Source organism: Apostichopus japonicus, chromosome 16 (assembly GCF_037975245.1).
Source record: "Apostichopus japonicus isolate 1M-3 chromosome 16, ASM3797524v1, whole genome shotgun sequence".
In the NCBI taxonomy this organism is placed as follows: domain Eukaryota; kingdom Metazoa; phylum Echinodermata; class Holothuroidea; order Aspidochirotida; family Stichopodidae; genus Apostichopus; species Apostichopus japonicus.
Genome location: NC_092576.1, coordinates 36,795,572 through 36,818,365, shown reverse-complemented (window position 1 = coordinate 36,818,365; position 22,794 = coordinate 36,795,572). Strand labels below are relative to the sequence as shown.

Below are 22,794 nucleotides of genomic sequence, written 5' to 3'. Positions count from 1 at the left end.
TTCAGTTTACTATGAGGGTAAAGTGTACTTTTTTTTTTAAGAAGTTTTACCATTGTTTCTCAATTATCCTTTCCACTGTGATTATATGCGAAATGGAGACCGAGAAAAGAATGAGTTAGAATAATAAATCTGTTGCTTTACACCTAAAGGCAAATCTATTTGATCTCACTCTCTCCAACTTTACAGGATCCTGACCACCCTGTTACTCTTTCATTGAGATGATACTCAGTTTGTGGGTTATTATATAATCCAAACTGAAGAACAGCACATTTGTTAACCCATGTTGAAACCCATCTGCTTTTTCTGACTCGTCATAGTTTGTATAAATCCTGTTGCAATATCCTGTTTCTAATTATGTGCACCGCTTCAGTGTCGTCTGCATTGTCAGCATATACCTGTATAAAGTGGAACGAACGTACCTTGACTGTCACCAGCATTTGTTAGACCGCGTCTCAACCGTTAAACTAATTGCTTGACTTCTTTGGTTGGATGATTGATACATGCGAGGTACAGTGAACGAGAAGTAATATTGTAATGATAGATAATTACAATATAAGGTAAGTGTAGGTACGTATCTTGCATGTACAACAACATTTTTCATTGACTTTCATAACAACCACCATCATGACCATGTTGTTTGTGTGTAAATCTATCGTTGCCTTTCACAACAACCACCATCATGAACATGTTGTTTTTATGATCGCGGTACTTTCGCTTGCGATCATATGCTGTCAATGTGAATGCTTTTGGTACTTCAGTCGTTTTACATCCAACGGCAAAACGAGTAACATTTATTCATGTACAACACAGATTTACGGAACATTGTTCGATTTATTGATAGGGAGGCTTTTCAGTATTTACATCGATTTTACACTTGTTCTCCAATATTAAGGATTAATTTATACGATGACCCTATAGGTAGGCTCACAATACCGATTTACTTCTTCTTGTATAATGGCTGTGTCACTGATTTTAAGGACACACATGGTATGACCAGGTCCTTGCTAAAGTTGATAAGTAAAACATAGTAACTATATTATAGTGAAATTCTTATTAATGTTCCCTTTTCCACTTTTCTTAACATAGACTTTCTAAAAACAACGTAATGCCATTGACTGTTAGCCTTATTAATTACAATAACCATTACAAGTATGAGACTTCCGAAGAAATTACAACAACAAAAAGGTTGGAAAACGAAATGTTTCTGGTTCTGATGTTTCAAAAAGAATCTCATATCTCATAGACAAAAGCTCTCCTTAACCTGAAGCCTAGAAAATGGTTTTAAATGCATCTTGGTGGACAGATTCCTCTATCATGTGGGCTTAAAAGTGCAAACTCTTCTCTGATGAGGCTGAAACACAAGTCTACACATCTTCACCCAAAAAAAAACTTTCTTCTGTTTTTTTTTTATGATCGAAGAGTTATTAAGACAATGAAAAACCCCACAGGATAGCAGTTTAGATATCTCTTTGATTACTAGGCTGTTACTGGAGGCATTCAAATAACAGTATCTCTCCATTCACCTCTTGATAAAACCACAAAAATGTTCCTTATCAGCAATAGCAAGCTGTCTTCAACACCATTCACTTATTTAGCAAACACCAATATTGCACTTTCTCTACCTAAGTCAGCTTTGACTAGCCTAACACTTGTTTGCAATGCCAGGACTATAACACTAGTCTTCCTTACCATACCAGTCCCTTGTTAAAACAGAACATTATCAATCCCATGCTTCTCATCACTGGCTATGCCTTGGGAAGCATTATGGCATAAATTAAGTTTTTAAAACCAATCACTTGTTTATAACAAAGCATCATTCTCATGCTTCTGATCACTGGCTATGCCTTGGGAAGCATTGTGGCATTAAATGAGCCTTAAAATACCAGTCACTTGTTTTAACAAAGCATCATTACCATGCTTCTGATCACTGGATAGGCCTTGGGAAGCATTTGGTCCGGAAATGAGCCTTTAAATGGTCAGTCACTTGCTTCACAGTGCCAGTGTATCTCGCAGCAGCTTCTGATCACTGGCTAGGCCTTGGGAAGCATTTGGTCAGGAAATGAGCTTTTATATATCAGTCACTTGCTTCACAGTGCCAGTGTATCTCGCAGTAGCTTCCGAACAGCAGCTCCAACAGATGCATTGGTCGGCCCAGAGTTTTGACAAGAAATCTGGGAAATATTAAATGAAAAGTGATTGGGATGCAGGATGAGATTTTCAATGATTGTAGGAAGTGGAAAAGAGTTAGGCTAGGGGGATATCCAATCCATTTAGTACTTTATTAAAATAGGTAAGAACAGAGATAAAGGTAATTTTGAAACATTTCAGAGTGACAAATGTTTCCAAAGAACTTTGTGCTTCTATATCTCTTCTACATAAGTCATGAAGAATTCTGCTCTGTTTAAGTATATATGTTTATTTTTAACTACAACATCTAGGCTTCTTCTGGTTTTGAATAATCACAGCGAAGAGCGTTAAACCCAATAAACAGCTTTCTTGTTCAGTCAGTTGCTTCATAAAGGTATTGCTTACCACTGAGTCTGTGGGACATGACACCTATATATTAAACAGTCAAGTTAAGGGTGGCTTTGGGTTGTAATCACTTTAGTCTATAACAGTACTTATACTTTAATGCTTTGACTGGCCAAGTAGTCTTGCGTAGCAAAAACTTGACTTTGTGTAGCTTTTACTTCAACATGACTTTCTGAATATCATGGAGAGTACATCCATGAAAGATTAGCTTTAAAGAAACACTGACTGCTGTGTGATGTGTCACAGACTGAGTAACCCCTAAAGAAGCATTGTGGTCAGTTAGAACATGAGTGTGTTTATCTGATTCAGATTCAAGTCTTTTAATTCTGATATATGCTGAGTAGTCAGGAAGGATATAAATAACCAAATACCAAAAACACAGTTAGAACAAGCAGGATTAACTGACTTGGTTTATAGTGTCATAATGAATCTATGATAAAGAAACCACAAAATGATTACCTTGAATAAGAATGGCTGCACATCTGGACAGGTGGTGTCGAAGACTGTATCCAATAGAGCCTGATTAGGAGCCTTTGGAATGTAATCATTTCTGTTCATGGCTTCTACGATGCATATTATCTACCAAAAGGCCATTAATAAAGGAAGATTATAGTCAGAATGTGTGGAAATTATAGGGCAGGTCCAAGCTATTTGCACTGTGACGTACGGGACATTTCAGAGACTTAAATGTGTCTAAAAGTTATAAAAAATCTATTTTCCAGAAACTTTTTCAGGTTTTCATATTTGTTATTGCTGCTACTGTATAACAAACTCATGAAGATTTCCTACACTTTCTTTAATTAGGTCCCATCTTAATTAATGTACAGTGTGACGTACAGGACCAGAGAAATTTGTGATTTTTTTACTAAAGAGCAAAGCTGAAATCGCTCTGAAATTAGGAGGGCAATGATCAAGCTGTTATAACTAGTGAATAGCCTAACCTTCCAAGGGCTAAGCTGTAACATATTAGAAAAAATATGAAGCCATTCCAGTTCAGTGATTACACAAATGAAAATTGTCCTGTGACGTACGGGACATGTGACGTACGGGACAATTTGTCCAAATAAAAATTGACTATGAAAACTCATATTTTTATTTCTGAATATACCATAACAAGCTGATTTCTACGTATGAACATTAATCTGGATATGTCAGAACAATGTCATTTGTAATTTAATGCCATATTTCCTTCTTTTGGGATCGAAAAGAGCAGTGACTGTACTTGTGAGATCATTCCACTACATAAACATAGAATGCCTAAGTATAAATCTGGGCAAGGTCAAGGGAAATGTAACAATTGGGTTGAAATTGGAAATGTACAGAACATGGTCAAATTTGGTATGGCTAGATAGGTAAAGAGTTATATTTTACCACTGTGCTTGCAGAACAAAAATATACTAATTTAATAAAAAGTTATAGACATATATAACACATGCCAATTTTCACTTGTGTTATGCCAAAAAATATTGAATTTTGGGGATATTTGTAAAACCAAATTTCTCAAAGTACAAAGATGACTTAGAAAGATTTCTTACACAGCCTAGTAGTCATGGTCAATATTATGCATATCACAGGAATAATTCCCCTTCAATGTCTATAAATTGTCAATTAGCAGTAATTGCTAATTACCTGATTTGTCCCTCCGTTACCTGTCCCTCCGTTACCAAAAAAATACATTTTTTTAAATTTCTCAGTCATTCAATGCTGGAAAATTTCATAATTTGTATAAAACACTTTCATAGGGTTAACCACTAAAGAAATGTTAAACCAAGGAGTTAGCTACTTTTATGCTAAAATAAAGAACAAGTGAAGTAGTGTCCCTCCGTTACTGGTAACGGAGGGACAATTGTTTAATGCAAGATTGTGCACAGATTCCTGCCAGTGGGAGTTTACCTGTTAAGTAGTTATGTTCTTAAAATGGAATTCTTGACTTCCTGTTTATGTGAAGAGAACAACAGCTTGACTAACATTAATAAATTCCTCAGAATGTGAAGTCATGGAAGTCAAGAAAAGCTACATTTGAGTTAGAAAAAGAAACCACATCACAAACATTGGCTGGAAGGTACAGAATGGAAGTTTTCATTCATACACTGCTGATTGCCAACCAGTTCAAAACTGTGAGCAATATTTCAGCTGTGAGAATCAAGGACATTTTCTTCAATTTGCAAGAGCTTCCAAAGCCACTTTCTTTCAGCAAGAGCAAACTCAAAATTTGTTGATCAGGATTAAAAATAACAGAAAAGTTTGCAGACATGTTCAAAGCATAGTTGTGATTTGAATATTGTTTTTTATTTTTATGATATTGTAAATAATTATTATAATTAATTAAAATAAATTATTATTATAATTATTATAAATAATCACAGGAAGTTAATTCAACTATAGTTTCTAATCCACAAATATTACATTCAGGCATACTGAACCTTTCTGCAGTACAGTAGCTACTGTAACTGTATCATGTTATGTCTCAAAATGTAAACTTGTATTATTATTGTTGTTAGTTGTTAAATTGTTATACTACCACTGCCTTATTACAGTATGGTTTTATCATTAAAGTTAGAAGTTACTTCAGCATTTCACTTTTAAGCCCAGTATCAGGTATATACTGCACCAAGTGGTTTCTGCAAAGTACTAGCAGTATTTGGAAAACAAAATGTGACTGTCATACTACTGTAATGAAATTTCCTTTCTGCACATGGTACAGTACAGTACCTGTGAACTGTCTACTGTAAATATGTGATTTACTGACTTGTTTTGAAGTGCACTAGCCACCAGCCCCCCCCCCCCCCCCCCCAACAGTTGCTAATAATGCAGTTACAGAGTGCTAAATGATGAAGAGTGGTCTGTTTAAACTTGTTCTTTTAATCAATTTCTTACTATTTTTTCTTACATTTTTATTAACCACTAAAATTGCTAATGTTTTGGTGAACATAGCTGTTGGTTTAATGTTCTTATCCTTGTTTCCCTAAGTAATATAACTTTTAGTCCAAAAACAATAAAAATATTGAATCTAAGCAGCAAAAACAGGCAAAAGGCTGCACTAAACAACACTGAACAATTTGTGTCCCTCCGTTACCATCGGAATTGTCCCTCTGTTACTGTACGAAATCAGCTGTAGATTTGACAATTGATGCCTGTTCATCTAATTTTTCCTTGGTGTATGTGAAGCAATGTACCAGCCAACACCTGATATAAGTTACATGGTCAGTGCAACTTAAGAACAGTGGATTTGACATCTTCCAAAAAAAGTGTGAAAACACGTGTTCATTTGGTGTCCCTCCGTTACCATGATGTTTTTCATGCCATATTTTCCCTACAGTAACATCCACAAGAATTAAGTTTATGGGTATGAAGCAAGTAACTACCTGTCAAGATAACCACAAAAGAAATTGCAACATACTCCCTCAAACTGATGCAAAGATAGACAAAATGTGTAAGGAAAACAGTCAAATGTCCCTCCGTTACCGCTTGACCCTGCCCACCTACTCGACACATTCATCAAATACTCATAATATCAATTCTAGCTTTGTTCGACCACAAATGATCCAAGATGCAAAGTTTTGGTGCAAAACTGTTTTGGTATATACTGTACAACACTGTATCATACGTACTCCCCACTATTGACCCTGAAGTTGAAATATGATCCATCCCATTCAAAACATATCAAAATCTCCACAGTAATGTCCACATAATGTCCATCTATGAAACTAGTACAAGAAAGAAAACTCTATATAGACCTAATACTGGTTACCAGACCAAATACTCATAACATCAATTCTAGCTTTGTTAGACCACAAATGATTCAAGATGCAAAGTTTTGATGCAAAACTGTTTTGGTATATACTGTACTGTACAACACTGTATCATACTCCCCACTATTGACCCTGAAGTTGAAATTATGATCCATCCCATTCAAAACATACCAAAATGTCCACAGTAACGTCCACATAATGTCCATCTATGAAACTTGTACAAGAAAGAAAACTCTATATACACCTAATACTGGTTACCATGCAGACCAAATACTCATAACATTAATTCTAGCTTTGTTAGACCACAAATGATTCAAGATGCAAAGTTTTGATGCAAAACTGTTTTGGTATATGTCATCGTTGCCGATGTGTGCTATTTGCTTAGCGCCACAAATGGAAATTTTCGCTTGGTCGAGGTCGGGCAGAGGTCAATACTGCCCATTTACTAGTTGCCTTTTATATCCACCTCGATTTGCATACTTATGTAATCGATGCATAATTACGTAATCGATGTATACTTGCGTATTTTGAAGTGCACATGCTTCATTCCTCTCCTGGCTCAGAGAGGCGTCGCATGTGTTCCTGTAGCACTGTTCCTTTGTATGTAAGTATTCTAATTGTTTTATATAAGTATTAAGGGGTTTGATATTGTAATTGTATATCTCTTTTAATATCGCATTATAAATATTTGCCTTTAATGTGATGTTGCTGCATGCTCGTGCCTGTTATTTATTATTGCCTTTTTTGCTGTGTATTTGTTGTTTGCTTATTTGTAAGAGTATCTGGAGTAGAAAATATCGCCAGAGGTTATTACTTTGTTGGTGTTCTGTACATTCTCCAGAAAGCCGCCGTTAACCCCAGAAAGCCGCCGTAAACCCCAGAAAGCCGCCGTTAATCCCTGTAAACCCCTGTACACCGCAGTTTGTCGTGCTGTTGGTTTTGCCCGGTAACGATTGTAAGTTAATTATCAAGAATGTAATTGTCGCCAATCTTTCTCTCTGTCTTGTTTCATGTTACCAAATGTTATTTGTTATACTTCTTCCTTTTTGTGCATTGTTTTATAAGAAGAAATATGATGCATTATTATGTTATTATTATGTTATTATTATGATATTATTGATTTGTTCAATTCATGTGTTTATTTCACCAATGTTTGTATATTGATGTATTGATATCTTTACTTTCTAGTTTTCACCGTGGTCTTGTTCAAACCACGCGTGTGAATAAATGGGCTAAAACATACAACAACCTTGTTCAGCTTCATTGAGCGTCGTCTCGGTGACAGTATATATACTGTATACTGTACAACACTGTATCATACTCCCCACTATGGCAATATTGACCCTGAAGTTGAAATATGATCCATCCCATTCAAAACATATCAAAATCCACAGTAAAGTCCACGTAATGTCCATCTATGAAACTAGTTCAAGAAAGAAAACTCTATAGACCTAATACTGGTTACCAGACCAAATACTCATAACTTAAATTCTAGCTTTGTTAGACCACAAATGATTCAAGATGCAAAGTTTTGATGCAAAACTGTTTCGGTATACTGTTCAACACTGTATCATACGCCCCACTATTGACCCTGAAGTTGAAATATGATCCATCCCATTCAAAACATACCAAAATGTCCACAGTAACGTCCACATAATGTCCATCTATGAAACTAGTACAAGAAAGAAAACTCTATAGACCTAACACTGGTTCAAGGGCGGCAGAACCGGGGGAGGGGGCACAGGGGGCACGTGCCCCCCCACTTTTCCTCAGGTTGAAAATGTGCCCTTTTTCTTCATAAAAATTGAGGTGTCTCAAGTTAGCAAGAGGCCAGGGAACCAGAATGAACACTCGGGAAGGGCCGTTTCCGGCCATCTGAGGGGTTTGTAAAACCAAACATTTTCTTGTACCCTCCGCGCCAACCGATGGTGGCGCTCCGCTCAGATAGTCGTGCATACAACTTTGCAAATCCTGGCTAATATATTGCAGTTTTAGTATGCATATTTTCCTTGAGGGGGGGGGGGGGGCGTTGATGGAGTGATGTGTATACGCAAATAAGATAATACAATAAGAGTTATAAAGGGTACTAAATATAAGGCTGCATCAGTCCAATCGAATTTCTGCAAAGTGCCCTTTGATGTCGTTGCCCCCCCAGATTGAAAGTGCTTCCTCCGCCCTTGCACTGGTTACCAGACCAAATACTCATAACATCAATTCTAGCTTTGTTAGACCACAAATGATTCAAGATGCAAAGTTTTGGTCCAAAACTGTTTTGGTATATATACTGTACAACACTGTATCATACTCCCCACTATTGACCCTGAAGTTGAAATATGATCCATCCCATTCAAAACATATCAAAATCTCCACAGTAACGCCATTCGTAATGTCCATCTACTGTATGACACTACAACGAAGAAAACTCTATAGACCTAACACTGATTATTGAACAAACTCATGAGTGATTGTCCTCTGCAAAAATTGGGCGAGCGTAACTCTACACTTGTAACTAAAAATTTCAATGTCTACTATCTAAGTTCAGGACACAAGAACATTGTTGCACAGTCATGATAGTCACACTTCACAATAGGCCTACGACATGTTGAAATGCAAACTCAACATTCTTGAAGTCGTCTTCATTCAATGTCAATGTTGAATAGCATTGTAGATGATTCTGTATCCCACACACACACAATTGACTTCCCGATAGTTTATTGAACAACACCTGGGCTGTTGGTGGTCATCTGTCAATAGTTTATTTGAAGCCATGATGTGCTCTTCAGGCATGCAGGGATTATTAGTTGCAACTACCATCTTTCAACAAAATAAATTTGTAAGCATTGGAAGGTTTCCAGTAGAGGTCCCCATTGGAGCCCATGCATGTTTATTATGTATAAATACAGGGTTTCCCCACACTATGTCCCGTACGTCACATTTTGTCCCGTACGTCACATTTTTAATTTTGATAATTAGATTTGCTGTGAATATTATTTCAATTTTTTTGGGATGGATTTTGTTGAACAATGTTCTTAATTAGAACTTTACAAAATATCACCAACAAAAAAATTGTTCGTCCATATCAAAACTTGAAAAAAGTGCTGAAAATTGTGACGTACGGGACATCAGTATTTGGACACTAGCTAATAAGCATATTTAATTGATGGACCCCCAACATAATATGTCAAAATTATTGGAAGGAAGGGTGTATCATGTCCCACATAACTTATATTCAATTAGTTCATATTGCTGGCAGGGAAATAGGATTCCAAATGTCCCGTTAGTCACACTGCAATTTGAATTTATGCAAATTAGCTGGCTGTAATTATTCGAATAGGCAAAACAATTAAAAAAAATTATGAAAATCCGAAACTTCAATAATTCAGCTTTAACATGACACCACATTTAGGGTGCTTCAGTAAAGTTTAAAATTTGGCTTCTAGGGATACAATAGCTTGGACCTGCCCTATATAGTTCATGAGATATGAAAAAGTTGGTTTGAATATATTCAAGGGATAGCAGTATACACTTTGTATACAATAAACATAAATTAACACACAATAACACATCAAAATAAATATAAGAAAATATTGAGTAGCACATAAGGAAGTGCATCGAGTTACTGATTTTATGAAATGTTAAAAAGTACATAGGAGGGCGTTGTGGTCAAGTGGTTAAGGCAGTGGACTTGTGATCTAAGGATTACAGGTTCGAGCCCTGGCCAGATCATTGCGTTGTGTCCTTGGGCAAGGCGCTTTATCTCCATTGCCTCTCTTCACCCAGGTGTATAAATGGGGACCTGCGAGGTAACTTGTACATATAGTTGCGTGCGCCGGTTTGTGGCTGCACCCTATGGGAAGTCCCCCGGAGGACACGTGGTTGTGGTGCACTGTGGTGCCCCGGGAGAGATTGATTGAATTGTGCACACTTTGGTGTGTGGGTGTGACAAGTTACCAATGACCAGGAGTTAAGTTGTAAAGTCATGTGAGGAGGCATTAGCCTCATACAAGACTGTAAACCTTCAACTTTACTTTACATGACTGCAGTGTTTAAATTCAAATATATAATTCATATATAAATCATCAGTTACCCTCAACAAGGCACCTTGTCAAAAGTATATCCTTTTATGTTAGGGTGGTGACTGGTGGGAAAGGCTGTGTAGGACATTCATGTATTCTGCTATAGTCTCACACAACAGGCACTGCCATCATAACCTCTATTGTTGGAATAAGACTTGATGCAGTGGAGCTTGTAGCTACAACAAATTGTCTCTGTGACTTAGGAGCCTAAAATGTGTCAAATGAGGTCATTTATGTATCATCTTCATCAAGCAAATACGGGATCCTGCAAACCAGTTTGGAATTTTACTTCGGTATTTTCAATTTTTAAATGCAACATTTAACTGTTGATTCTTCTAATTACTACTACCAATATTCTAGATATTACTACTACTTCTACTGTACTTATCTGCTAATTAATACTCATACTAATCTAGTAATGACTACTACTACTAATCTAGTAATTAGTACTACTACTACTTTTAATCTACTAATTACTTCTAGTTAATTATCTAGGAATTACTACTGATTTAATACAAAACAGCATGAACCCTTTCGTTCAAAAGCTGCTTTAAGAATGTTATAGCATACAAAAGGGGAACAAAGTTGGCAAAATAACACAATTACAACATGTTCCAGACCTTCCAGAGTAAAGGTTACCAGAATAATTTTAACTGGAGAAATGATAAAGAAGAAGTATTACTGAGTAGTACCTTAGCATTCAGGATTTCTCCAAGCTTTTCCCTGTATGCTTGCCTCTCTGTATGAATCAAACACAAAAACAAACAGTGAGGTCAAATGTCAATTAAAAACTGCTTTTGTGTGTGGTCAATCATGTTCTCCTCATCAGTAATAGTATATAATTATTCAGAGCTATATTGAAAGGGTTTCCACTTTCCTCTGGTTGACCCTGGCAATCACACCTAACACACGAACAGCAAATTTTGTTAACGAGGCCAGGTCGCACATCCTACCTCTCCCTCCCAAATGCTTACTACTGTACCACACTAATTGCATCAATTCCCTGTAAAATGTAAAAAAAATATCTGCACTAGTGACAGAACTTTACAAGTTACCCCTCCATTAACTGTTTGTGCCGGAAAACCCCTCTCCACCCCTTCCTCTGCTCAGAATAACTAAATACAGGTCTAAGAGGCTCGACAGATACTGTATATCCTTCATGAATATGCAATGATCTTCTGCGGGACACAAGCGAGAGTCTCTTCGCTCCAACTTCTTCTTTACAACAAGAATATTGTATACCTTCACGATGGTATACATATAACAACTACCATACATCAACAGTATCTATTTATCTTTTCTCAGTCAAGGTGTACTTGTTAGTTTGAGCAAGTTGGCAAATCACCACAAAAAGAAAATGACAACACAAAAGTAAGAAAGATAAAATGAAAATAAGAATAAGATTGGCCAGTGATATCACTTTTGATACTAGAGCTCATGCTTCTCAAGGAATGTTCTCACCTTCACGAAACATTTATACTAGTTGGACAAAACAATAATAAAATGAAGAGCATTTGTCTTCACTTACCTTGCTCGTTAGACAGTGATATGACGTTAATCTTCAAAGTCCAAACTTCCCAAGGAATGCTCTCATCAGGAAAAGGCCACCTGTTCTTCTTCTTCTGATAGAACTCCAAGGAAATCTATCAAATAATGGAAATTAATATCAATGCCTCTCAAAGCTTAGGTTCTTTTCCGTTTTTCTATGAACAGTTCTAAAATTCTTGTGCATACAGTTGGCTCTTATTCGTCTGAACTGGTCTTTGCAAAAAATTTCGAATACTGTTGTAAGACATTTGCATATTACTCAGTAAAATATCTGACATTTCAGAAAAGTAAGATTTTAGTCACACCATAGAAGACAAACTGATTTTTTTTTCATTTTTAATTTAATCATACAAGCAAAGTGATATAAACAAGGCAAGTTGCAGTACCCTGCTAAACTGATTTGAACTTAACAGTGCATAGCTATTAAAACCAAGTCCTTTTCTCCACTGCTCTTTACACAGGTGAATCGATTGGGACCTGAGAGGTATCATGTACATAGGGTTGCATGCCATGGTTTGTAGCTGCACCCTATGGGAAGTCCCCCAAGGGGAACACATGAATGTGACACACTGTGGAGTGACTGTTTAAATTGTGCAAACTTGGATGTGTGGGTGTGACAAATTACCAATGACCAGCAGCTAACTGTTTAGACTTGCCCCAAGTCTCTCGCGATTTTCTCTCCCACTGCAGCTAATAGGATTTATATGATTCTCCCCTCCTCTTCCACTGTCCACTCTCTTTATAATGACACCCTCTCAAGGCTTCTCCGACTGCACCGCCACCAAGCACGACAATTTCTCATGTTCCATATCGACCAACACGCACAGCGAGCGTATATGATACGAGCGGGCTGTTATTCTACACTCATACTATACGCCCCCGAGAGACTTGTAACGTTTGGTCTTGGTGACGTCACATTTTGAGCCGGTGGTATTCCAATATGAATATTCAACTATTTTCTGTAGCCAATGAAAAGTTTCCAATATGTAAACAGACAGTTCATTATCTAAAGGTGATCCTTTATTATTTTATAAATGATTTAACTTAAAATGCCTTTTGAAATAAATTTCACACAAAAGTTAATATTTTGTACGTCAATAATTATTTTTAGCAAGCATTGATATGATTAACATCTAATATAAGCGTGCTATTTGTGTGGGGAAATTTGTACAGTGCACGCGATAAATGAATCTTCCACCTGTTCTTAGTATAGTAAATACAGACAATGTGGTCAGGGAATGTGTGTATAAATACATACTGTAGGCCTATAGCCTAGCCTAGACCCTGAAGTGGCACTGTGTACACTGGTAAAACGAAGTCGTTGTGTATCGAGGCAAATGGATGCGAAAACTCCAGTAAAACTATACAGCAGGAGAGTTGGTAGACAGGAAGATGTAAGATTTTGCAAATGCGTCATTTGTGTTCAAGACCTATTGCTTTCGAAGAAATATTTTTCGTTAATTCCTTCACCGAGAAATTCATCAGATTCCCCACTAACGTTATTGAAGAGACTTGCTAACGTATTGCAAACAACGGAAGAAGACGTACTCGCTGTTGCTAGACATATTTGCAATAAATGCAAAACGAAACTCGACAACGTTGAAAAGTTGAAGAAGGTAGAAGAAAGTTTAAAATCTTCTTATGAATTAGCAAGATCAAGTAAAGATGTTATCGTTTCGAAAAGAATGGTCAATAGTCCCATGACAGGGGCTGGTAGAGGACCTCCCCATGCAATTAAACCATCATCGAAACGTCGACAGTTAGCTTACGCAGATACTGCTGATACGGATAGGGCTAGTCTCACCCATGTGCCTGACACTGACAGCACCATTGTTAATTCTTCATACGAGAAACGAAACCAAACAACACCGGTGGGTTTATTTGTACATTTTCTTGATATATAAAAATTAACTCCATATCAGTTGTACGAAAGTAAGATGGTAATGAGCATGAGGTTTGTTTGCCTGAGACTTTCAATATGTGATCATCATTTTATCTGCTACAGTGAGTATAGCTGCTGTTCAATGCCATTCTTGAAGCATGTGGTAAAATTTAGCACTAGCATGCAACTGGTCTGTAATTTTTGGTTGTGGTATATTAATTGCCATCATGAAGACATAGCCTAGTAGTGCAGGACTTTACTAAACTACAGGGTTGTGCTTTTAACATATATCCTGATACAATACATAGTACATTGCCAGTAAATATAGGTTAGACAATTCATAGCTAGAAGCAAAAAATTCACCATGGTTTACCATGGTAAATTTGTATTTTTACCATGGTAAACTGTTGCAATGTTTTTGCTTAGGTGTGGACAAACTCAAGACTCATGTCACATATCAACCCTCACTCCTCCACCAAAATTTGTAATATTTAATGTAATGAACTTGAAACCATACCTTGAAAGTGGTGATGATTTTTGTGAACGCAGTTGATAATGTGTCACAGCATTATTTTCTCCAGCAGCTACCTGCTACTGAGTAGAAACAATTACTGCTTAAATAGTGCAGTAGGATAAAACAAAAACTGACTACTTTCAATGCTACTTTGGAGTTTTAAAATGTTCTTCATAGCTTGAAAATGGCCTCTGACCAACAGAATACACACCCTTTATTTCATTACAATGGGGGAAGGGTGAAGAATAATCAATAAGGCAAGTGTGTACATGTAAAATGTTGTGCTGTTATGATTTGAAGCCTACACAGCAAACATAAATTTGATTCTTTTAACATAATGACTGCATGTAACCTTGTAATTGAGCATGAGCAATCATACAAGGCAAACACACAGTGTGCTTTCTTTTAAGGTCAAAAGCAGTTGCCCCAAACTTATTTTGAAGCAATAGCTAACTATGTCACAAATGTCACAAATTTTTTCTCATTTCTCTTCCAAGTACAGTACCTTTTATGATATTCTAGGACATAAATATTACACATTCAAGGTAAGCCAAGCAGTTGCTCCTCGTAAATTGTACAATTGAGTGAGAAAACTACTGTCACATGATTCTCAAGAGCCTTTTAAGTTTTAGGAAATAGGACAGTCTACTACACAATTCTTGCACTGGAAGATTTTAGAAACCTAGAGAAATCGGGCAGGATGGGTAAAAGAGTGTCAGGGTGGGAAAAGGCGGGGTAGGATGGGCTGCTCTTTTACACAGCACGGTGAAACCTACTCTGTACCATGCATCTAGTGCCGAGAAAACAGGTAACACAGAGTTTTGTTTAAGGACTTAGTCTGTAGCAGGGTACCATGTTTTGCAATTGCTACTGATGAGAAATATAATATAGGCCTAGGCTAGGATCATCTACTAGTCTTTACAACTTACAGGCCTAGCCTAGGCCCTGGGCCTAGGCTACTCACCATTTTGCTACACAGTGGCTTTCATCTATAAAAAGGCCAACCAGCCTCTCTTTGTATGTCGTTTTCTTTAGAAGTTCCAGTCCTTGTTTGAATAACTGCTCAGGACTAGTGAAAATGTAATTGTAATAGCCGAGTTCAAGTTTTTGTTTCTGTTCTGCCGAAGAAGGGCCGGCCAGATGAAAAGCGTTCAGTCCTTTATCACATAGGTATGTAACCTGATCTTTCATCAGTGATACAAGAGGTGAAATTATTATAATAATGGACCTCAGAGTAGTAACTTTACTACTACAACTAGTACTACAACTGGCCGAATTATTCCCACTTGCACTGCTGTTGCTAGTATTACTATTATTATTACTGTTAGCAGCTCTCGTGTTACCACTACTAACGTTATTTTTCACATCGTAAATGAAATCTAATGCGATCGGCGCAGCTTGAAAAATTAGTGATTTGCCGTACCCTGTTGGTAATCCGACGAAAACGTCCCTTTTCTTTAAGAAACCAATCAACGCATCCCTTTGCTCATCGTGAACGTTTTCTTTTGGTATTCCCAACTTCGAAGAGGCAAATTGTATGGAGTTTAAGATGAGTGCCTCGTCCATTGCATTGGATTAGACATAATTATTAGTTTACAACACTTGCTCTGTGTACGTTTGTATAGGCCTATGTACATTTATGTCCAGTATTCCGAGATCGTGCGTCGCGACGCGGTGGGGTGGACGTTCACAGCAAGATGTGAATATTTATCTTAATTAATGAATATGCAGCAACTGTCATACAATACCGAAGCTGATTGGTTTCACCGAAATTTGAGGGACGAAAACAATAAATAAGTTTAAAATGATGACGTCAACAGAACCAAAAGAGACAAGTCTCTCACGACAGGCAGCTCGATCGAACAGTACCGCTTCAGTAACAGTACGTTACGTCAACTTACGTGCGTGTGCATGTAGAAAGCACACGAACCATTTGAAACAAGTACGTGTGAGCTGAGGGGGTGTTGCAAGGAACAGTAGAAGTAGGCTGATTATAGCGGTACAATGTTATGGAGTCACTGAGAGAAGGATCGGAACAGGCATTAGATGAGAGGTGGAAGAGAGAATCACGTGAGAGACTTGGGGCAAGTCTACTAACTGTTATAAAGTCATGTCAGAAGGTCTTGCCGAGACTGGTCATTACGTTGTATCCTTGGGCAAGGCACTTTATCTCACTTGATTGAGACTTTTAACTTTTAATTAATATTGATTTTTAAATTTCATGGAGTTTCACCACCAATGCCAACATCACTGAGTCGAATCCTACAGCTGGAAAACTTTAATACAGTCGTCATAGCAACAGAGAAACCCACCTGTCCACTTTAGAGACCTGCGTTGACATCTGTGGATCGTAAGACATCTTTAAATGCTGAGACTTCTCGTCGGAGGTTTTTGTCTAAAGTTGGAGAATTGCATCTGACCTGTGAGGGGGGAAATTTGAGGGATTTGTGAATTTTATGTCAAATAAATTACATGTTATTTTGGTGGTTTTCAATCAGACTTGGGGTATGAGTACTAACAGAATCAATATGACTATGAGTACATATTTGACACTAGAGTTCCTAGATATGACAAGTTAAAAAAGAAGGATCTTATAAAAATTCACGTTGACGAGTATGTTTACGGTAAATTTGCTAACATACCAGTACCAGAAGAGACAAACCACAATTCTGGTTCTAATTCTGCCATCTTGGATAACAGTTTATATTAATGCACTGATTGCATGTTTGGTTCGTAATGTACTACTCTATAAGTCGTAACACTACTGCATGCTGTTAAGCTGTAGCCTGACTGTGGATCCAAGATTTAATTAAACAGGAGAATGTGCCTGTGGGAATTAGGGGCAGTGGAGTACTCAATGATATATTGTAGTGTTTACAGTTAAACAGTAAAATAATACCTCTGGGTGTGTAAGGGGCAGTTCAGTACTCAATGACTACTGCATTGTCTAGGGCATACTGTACAGTAAAGTAATACCTCTGGGTGTGTAAGGAGCAGTGCAGTACTTAATGACTACTGTAGTGTCTACAGCTATACAGTAAAGTAATACCTCTGGGTGTGTAGAGGAGCAGTGCAATACTCAATGACTACTGTATTGTCTACAGTTATACAGTACAGTAACACCTCTGGGTGTGTAAGGGGCAGTGCAGTACTCAATGACTACTGCATTGTCTAGGGCATACAGTAAAGTAATACATCTGGGTGTGTAAGGAGCAGTGCAGTACTTAATGACTATTGTAGTGTCTACAGTAAAGTAATACCTCTGGGTGTGTGAGGGGCAGTCCAGTACTCAATGACTACTGCATTGTCTAGGGCATACAGTAAAGTAATACATCTGGGTGTGTAGGGAGCAGTGCAGTACTCAGTGACTACTGTATTGTCTAGGGCATACAGTAAAGAAATACCTTTGGGTGTGTAAGGGAGCAGTGCAGTTCTCAATGACTACTGTATTTTCTAGGGCATACAGTTATACAGTAAAGTAATACCTCTGGGTGTGTAAGGGGCAGTGCAGTACTCAGTGACTACTGTATTGTCTAGGGCATACAGATATACAGTAAAGTAATATCTCTGGGTGTGTAAGGAGCAGTGCAATACTCAATGACTACTGTATTGTCTACAGATATACAGTAAATTAATACCTCTGGGTGTGTAAGGGGCAGTGCAGTACTCAATGACTACTGTATTGTCTAGGGCATACAGATATACAGTAAATTAATACCTCTGGGTGTGTAAGGGGCAGTCCAGTACACAATGACTACTGTATTGTCTAGGGCATACAGTTATTCAGTAAAGTAATATCTCTGGGTGTGTAAAGGGCAGTGCAGTACTCAATGACTACTATATTGTCTAGGGCATACAGTTAAACAGTTAAGTAATACAGGTCTATGGGTGTGTAAGGGGCAGTGCAGTAAGCTACTGTAGTGTTTACAGTTAAACAGTAAAGTAATACCTCTGGGTGTGTAAGGGGCAGTGCAGTACTCAATGAATACTGGATTGTCTAGGGAATACAGTTATACAGTAAAGAAATACCTCTGGGTGTGGAGGGAGCAGTGCAGTACTCAATGACTACTGTAGTGTCTACAGTTATACAGTAAAGTAATACCTCTGGGTGTGTAAGGGGCAGTGCAGTACTCAATGACTACAGTAGTGTCTACAGTTATACAGTACAGTATACCTCTGGGTGTGTAAGGGGCAGTGCAGTACTCAATGACTACTGTACTGTCTAGGGCATACAGTTATTCAGTACAGTAATACCTCTGGGTGTGTAAGGGGCAGTGCAGTACTCAATGACTACTGTATTGTCTACAGTTATACAATAAAGTAATATCTCTGGGTGTGTAAAGGGCAGTGCAGTACTCAATGACTACTGTATTGTCTAGGGCATACAGTTAAATAGTAAAGTAATACAGGTCTCTGGGTGTGTAAGGGGCAGTGCAGTACTCAATGACTACTGCTCAATGACTACTGTAGTGTTTACAGTTAAACAGTAAAGTAATACAGGTCTCTGGGTGTGTAAGGGGCAGTGCAGTACTCAATGAATACTGGATTGTCTAGGGCATACAGTTATACAGTAAAGTAATACCTCTGGGTGTGTAGGGGAGCAGTGCGGTACTCAATGACTACTGTAGTGTTTAGAGTTATACAGTAAAGTAATACCTATGGGTGTGTAAGGGCAAGGGCGGCGGAAGCACTTTTAATCTGGGGGGGGGCACCAACATCAAAGGGCACTTTGCAGAAATTCGATTAGATGCAGCCTTATATTACCTTTATAACTCTTATTGTATTATCTTATTTGCGTATACAAATCACTCCATCAACACCCCCCTCCCCCCCCCCCCCCCTTCAAGGAAAATATGCATACTAGCACTGCAATATCCAATGTGCAAATTGGGAAACAAGGAACCAGTTTTCTTTTGAGACAAAATGAGGTGAAATCATGCTAGTTGCTTATGTATTGTAGGAATCTTCGAATTTAGAGTTTATTTCTTGTTAATATCTTAACAATTTATTCCATTCGAAATAGCTTTGAGTTTGACCCACAGTAATTCATTAAAAGTCAGGGGCGTAGCCAGGATTTGCAAAGTTGTATGCACGACTATCTGAGCGGAGCACCACCATCGGTTGGCGCGGAGTGAACAAGAAAATTTGTGGTTTTACAAACCCCTCAGATGGCCGGAAATGGCCCTCCCCGAGTGTTCATTCTGGTTCCCTGGCCTCTTGCTAACTTGAGACACCTCAATTTTTATGTGAAAAAGGGCACATTTTTAACCTGAGGAAAAATGGGGGGGCACGTGCCCCCTGTGCCCCCCCGGTTCCGCCGCCCTTGTGTAAGGGGCAGTCCAGTAGTCAATGACTCCTGTATTGTCTAGGGCATACAGTAAAGTAATACCTCTGGGTGTGTAAGGAGCAGTGCAGTACTCAATGACTGTATACTGTACACAGTGTCTACATTTATACAGTACAGTAATACCTCTGGTTGTGTAAGGAGCAGTGCAGTAATGACTACTGTATCGTCTACAGTTATACAGTACAGTAATCTTTCTGGGTGCGGGTTGTTGAAGTGGACTATCGATATATACAGTATCTATATGTAGGGGGATCTGGAGATTATCTGCCAAACAGAATTAAGTTTTTAGTTGTGCAATTGTGAATTATGAGGGATATAAAGGCTGTAAAATTAGGTCTTAAGATCAGATATATACAAGGCTTGTGCCAATATCTACTTTTAATTAGTCTGTGGTGTTGAAAAGTGGAGATGGAATACACCCCCACCACCCCCTGCCTCTGGATATATGCTGCACCCAATTGTATGGAGGTTGCAACGGACATCTGAAGGATCTATTTGTGTTCGACTATATAGCTCTTTTACACACATGTATACCAAAGATAATGAAACATGTATGAATGTTTTACTTACATATGTCAAATCAACAAAGTCACAATCAGTCTCGACCACACCGACAGTACCGATGAGGAAAGCACCTTCCTGTTTGTAGTGAAACTGCAAGAACAATTTAAAGGTTATTTACGGATGTATTATTTACAAAGTGTGTAACTCAGGACAGGAAACATTGCTGTAACATGAGTACATGTACAGACATCTCACTACATGACTACAGTACAGTAATAACAAGTTACACACAGAAATGGAAAATTAGAAGTGTTCCTGTACCTTTCCTGTGGTTCTGTGTTATTTACAAAGTGTGTAACTCAGGACAGGAAACATTGCTGTAATATGAGTACATGTACAGGCATCTCACTACATGTCTACAGTACAGTAATAACAAGTTACACACAGAAATGGAAAAATGGAAGTGTTCCTGTACCTTTCCTGTGGTTCTGTGTTATTTAAAAAGTGTGTAACTCAGTACAGGCAACATTGCTGTTATACGAGTACATGTACAGACATCTCACATTCTCACTACATGTCTACAGTACAGTAAAAACAAGTTACACACAGAAATGGAAAATTAGAAGTGTTCCTGTACCTTTCCTGTGGTTCTGTGTTATTTACAAAGTGTGTAACTCAGTACAGGCAACATTGCTGTAATATGAGTACATGTACACAACAAGTTACACACAGAAATGGAAAATTAGAAGTGTTCCTGTACCTTTCCTGTGGTTCTGTGTTATTTACAAAGTGTGTAACTTGGGACAGGAAACATTGCTGTAATATGAGTACATGTACAGACATCAGTACAGTAATAACAAGTTACACACAGAAATGGAAAATTGAAAGTGTTCATGTACCTTTCCTGTGGTTCTGTGTTATTTACAAAGTGTGTAACTCAGGACAGGAAACATTGTTGTAATATGAGTACATGTACAGACATCTCACTACATGTCTACAATACAGTAATAACAAGTTACACACAGAAATGGAAAATTGGAAGTGTTCCTGTACCTTTCCTGTGGTTTTGTGTTATATTTACAAAGTGTGTAACTCAGTACAGGCAACATTGCTGTAATATGAGTACATGTACAGACATCTCACTACATGTCTACAGTACAGTAGGAACAAGTTACACACAGATATGGATAATTGGAAGTGTTCCTGTACCTTCCCTGTGGTTCTGTGTTATTTACAAAGTGTGTAACTCGGTAGAGGCAACATTGCTGTTATACGAGTACATGTACAGACATCTCACTACAGTACATGTCTACAGTACAGTAAAAACAAGTTACACACAGAAATGGAAAATTAGAAGTGTTCCTGTACCTTTCCTGTGGTTCTGTGTTATTTACAAAGTGTGTAACTCGGGACAGGAAACATTGCTGTAATATGAGTACATGTACAGACATCTCACTACATGTCTTCAGTACAGTAAGAGTGTTACACACAGAAATGGATAACTGGAAAGTGTTCCTGTACCTTTCCTGTGGTTCTGTGGAAAAGTATGGTATGAAATATGCTGTTGACAACCTCCTCTAGCTGCTTGCTCTCAACAGTCTGAAAAAAAGAGAAGAAATGAATGAGAAAAAGATCCAAAATGAAATGGAATTCAATGCAAAACAATAAATTGTTGGACTTGTAACAAATTATCAGCTTGATTAAGGTGAGAAGGATGGGCTAACAAATTACCAATAATGTGTGTTTTGGACCAGTGTGGTGTCTCACAGTGACAGAAAGGAACATACAGTATAACCATTGGTTCAATGTGATGATACAGAACTCCCACTGTTCCCTCCTTAACAGTATAACATAACAGTATAGTATGACCGCATTCCCATTGAGGTCGTTTCCCCTATCACCCCTCCTCACCCATAGGTACTGTATTGTTTCTATTTAAATATAAACTAAAGAATAACATGTGATGACCCTCCAGTCCCGATGCGCCCTCCAAAGCTAAGAACTACAGTACCCAATCGCAGTGAACTATTTTATTGCACAAATAAGCACCAGCCCAGGAAGTTCAATAAATAAGCACAAGCTAACCTAACATAGCATTATTCATATAGGCCCTCCTGTTACGTGTATGGCAATACTTCAAATTAGCACAAGCTAACCTACAGTAACATAGCCTAGACCAAATGTTATTCATATACAGTAGGCCCACCTGTTATAAAAGAAAGCAAAACTGTACACGATACAACATTAGTCAAATTAAATATGGTTGCAAATAAAGGTGACCGAAAACATAAATTCATGGTCTATCGACATTTGCTGAAACTTACAGAACTATCAAGCAACATTCAAGGTGCTTTTTGTACATCACGTTCACATACATGTTAATTGAGAACAGTGTAACTTATGGCAGGGAGTATTAAAAGGGAAAAGTCAGTTCCAGGGAGGGAGGGCCTGAACAATCGCAGATGATGTACAGTACAGTACATCCAGAAAGGAATATTTTTTTTTACTTTAAGCAATTAAAAAACTCTGCGCACATTCAAACTTACCAATGTCAATGTGTTAACTCTCATACCTGCAATGCTTTAAAATGACTTACAGTCAACAGTATCATGGTACTGTTTATTGTGTTATTTATATCA

At 37.8% G+C, this 22,794-nt stretch overlaps 1 pseudogene; it reads right to left on the bottom strand.

The window, feature by feature from the left end:
* Window positions 1-130: 130 nt before the first annotated feature.
* LOC139982272 (autophagy-related protein 101-like) lies at window positions 131-22,740 on the bottom strand (annotated as a pseudogene).
* Window positions 22,741-22,794: the final 54 nt, after the last annotated feature.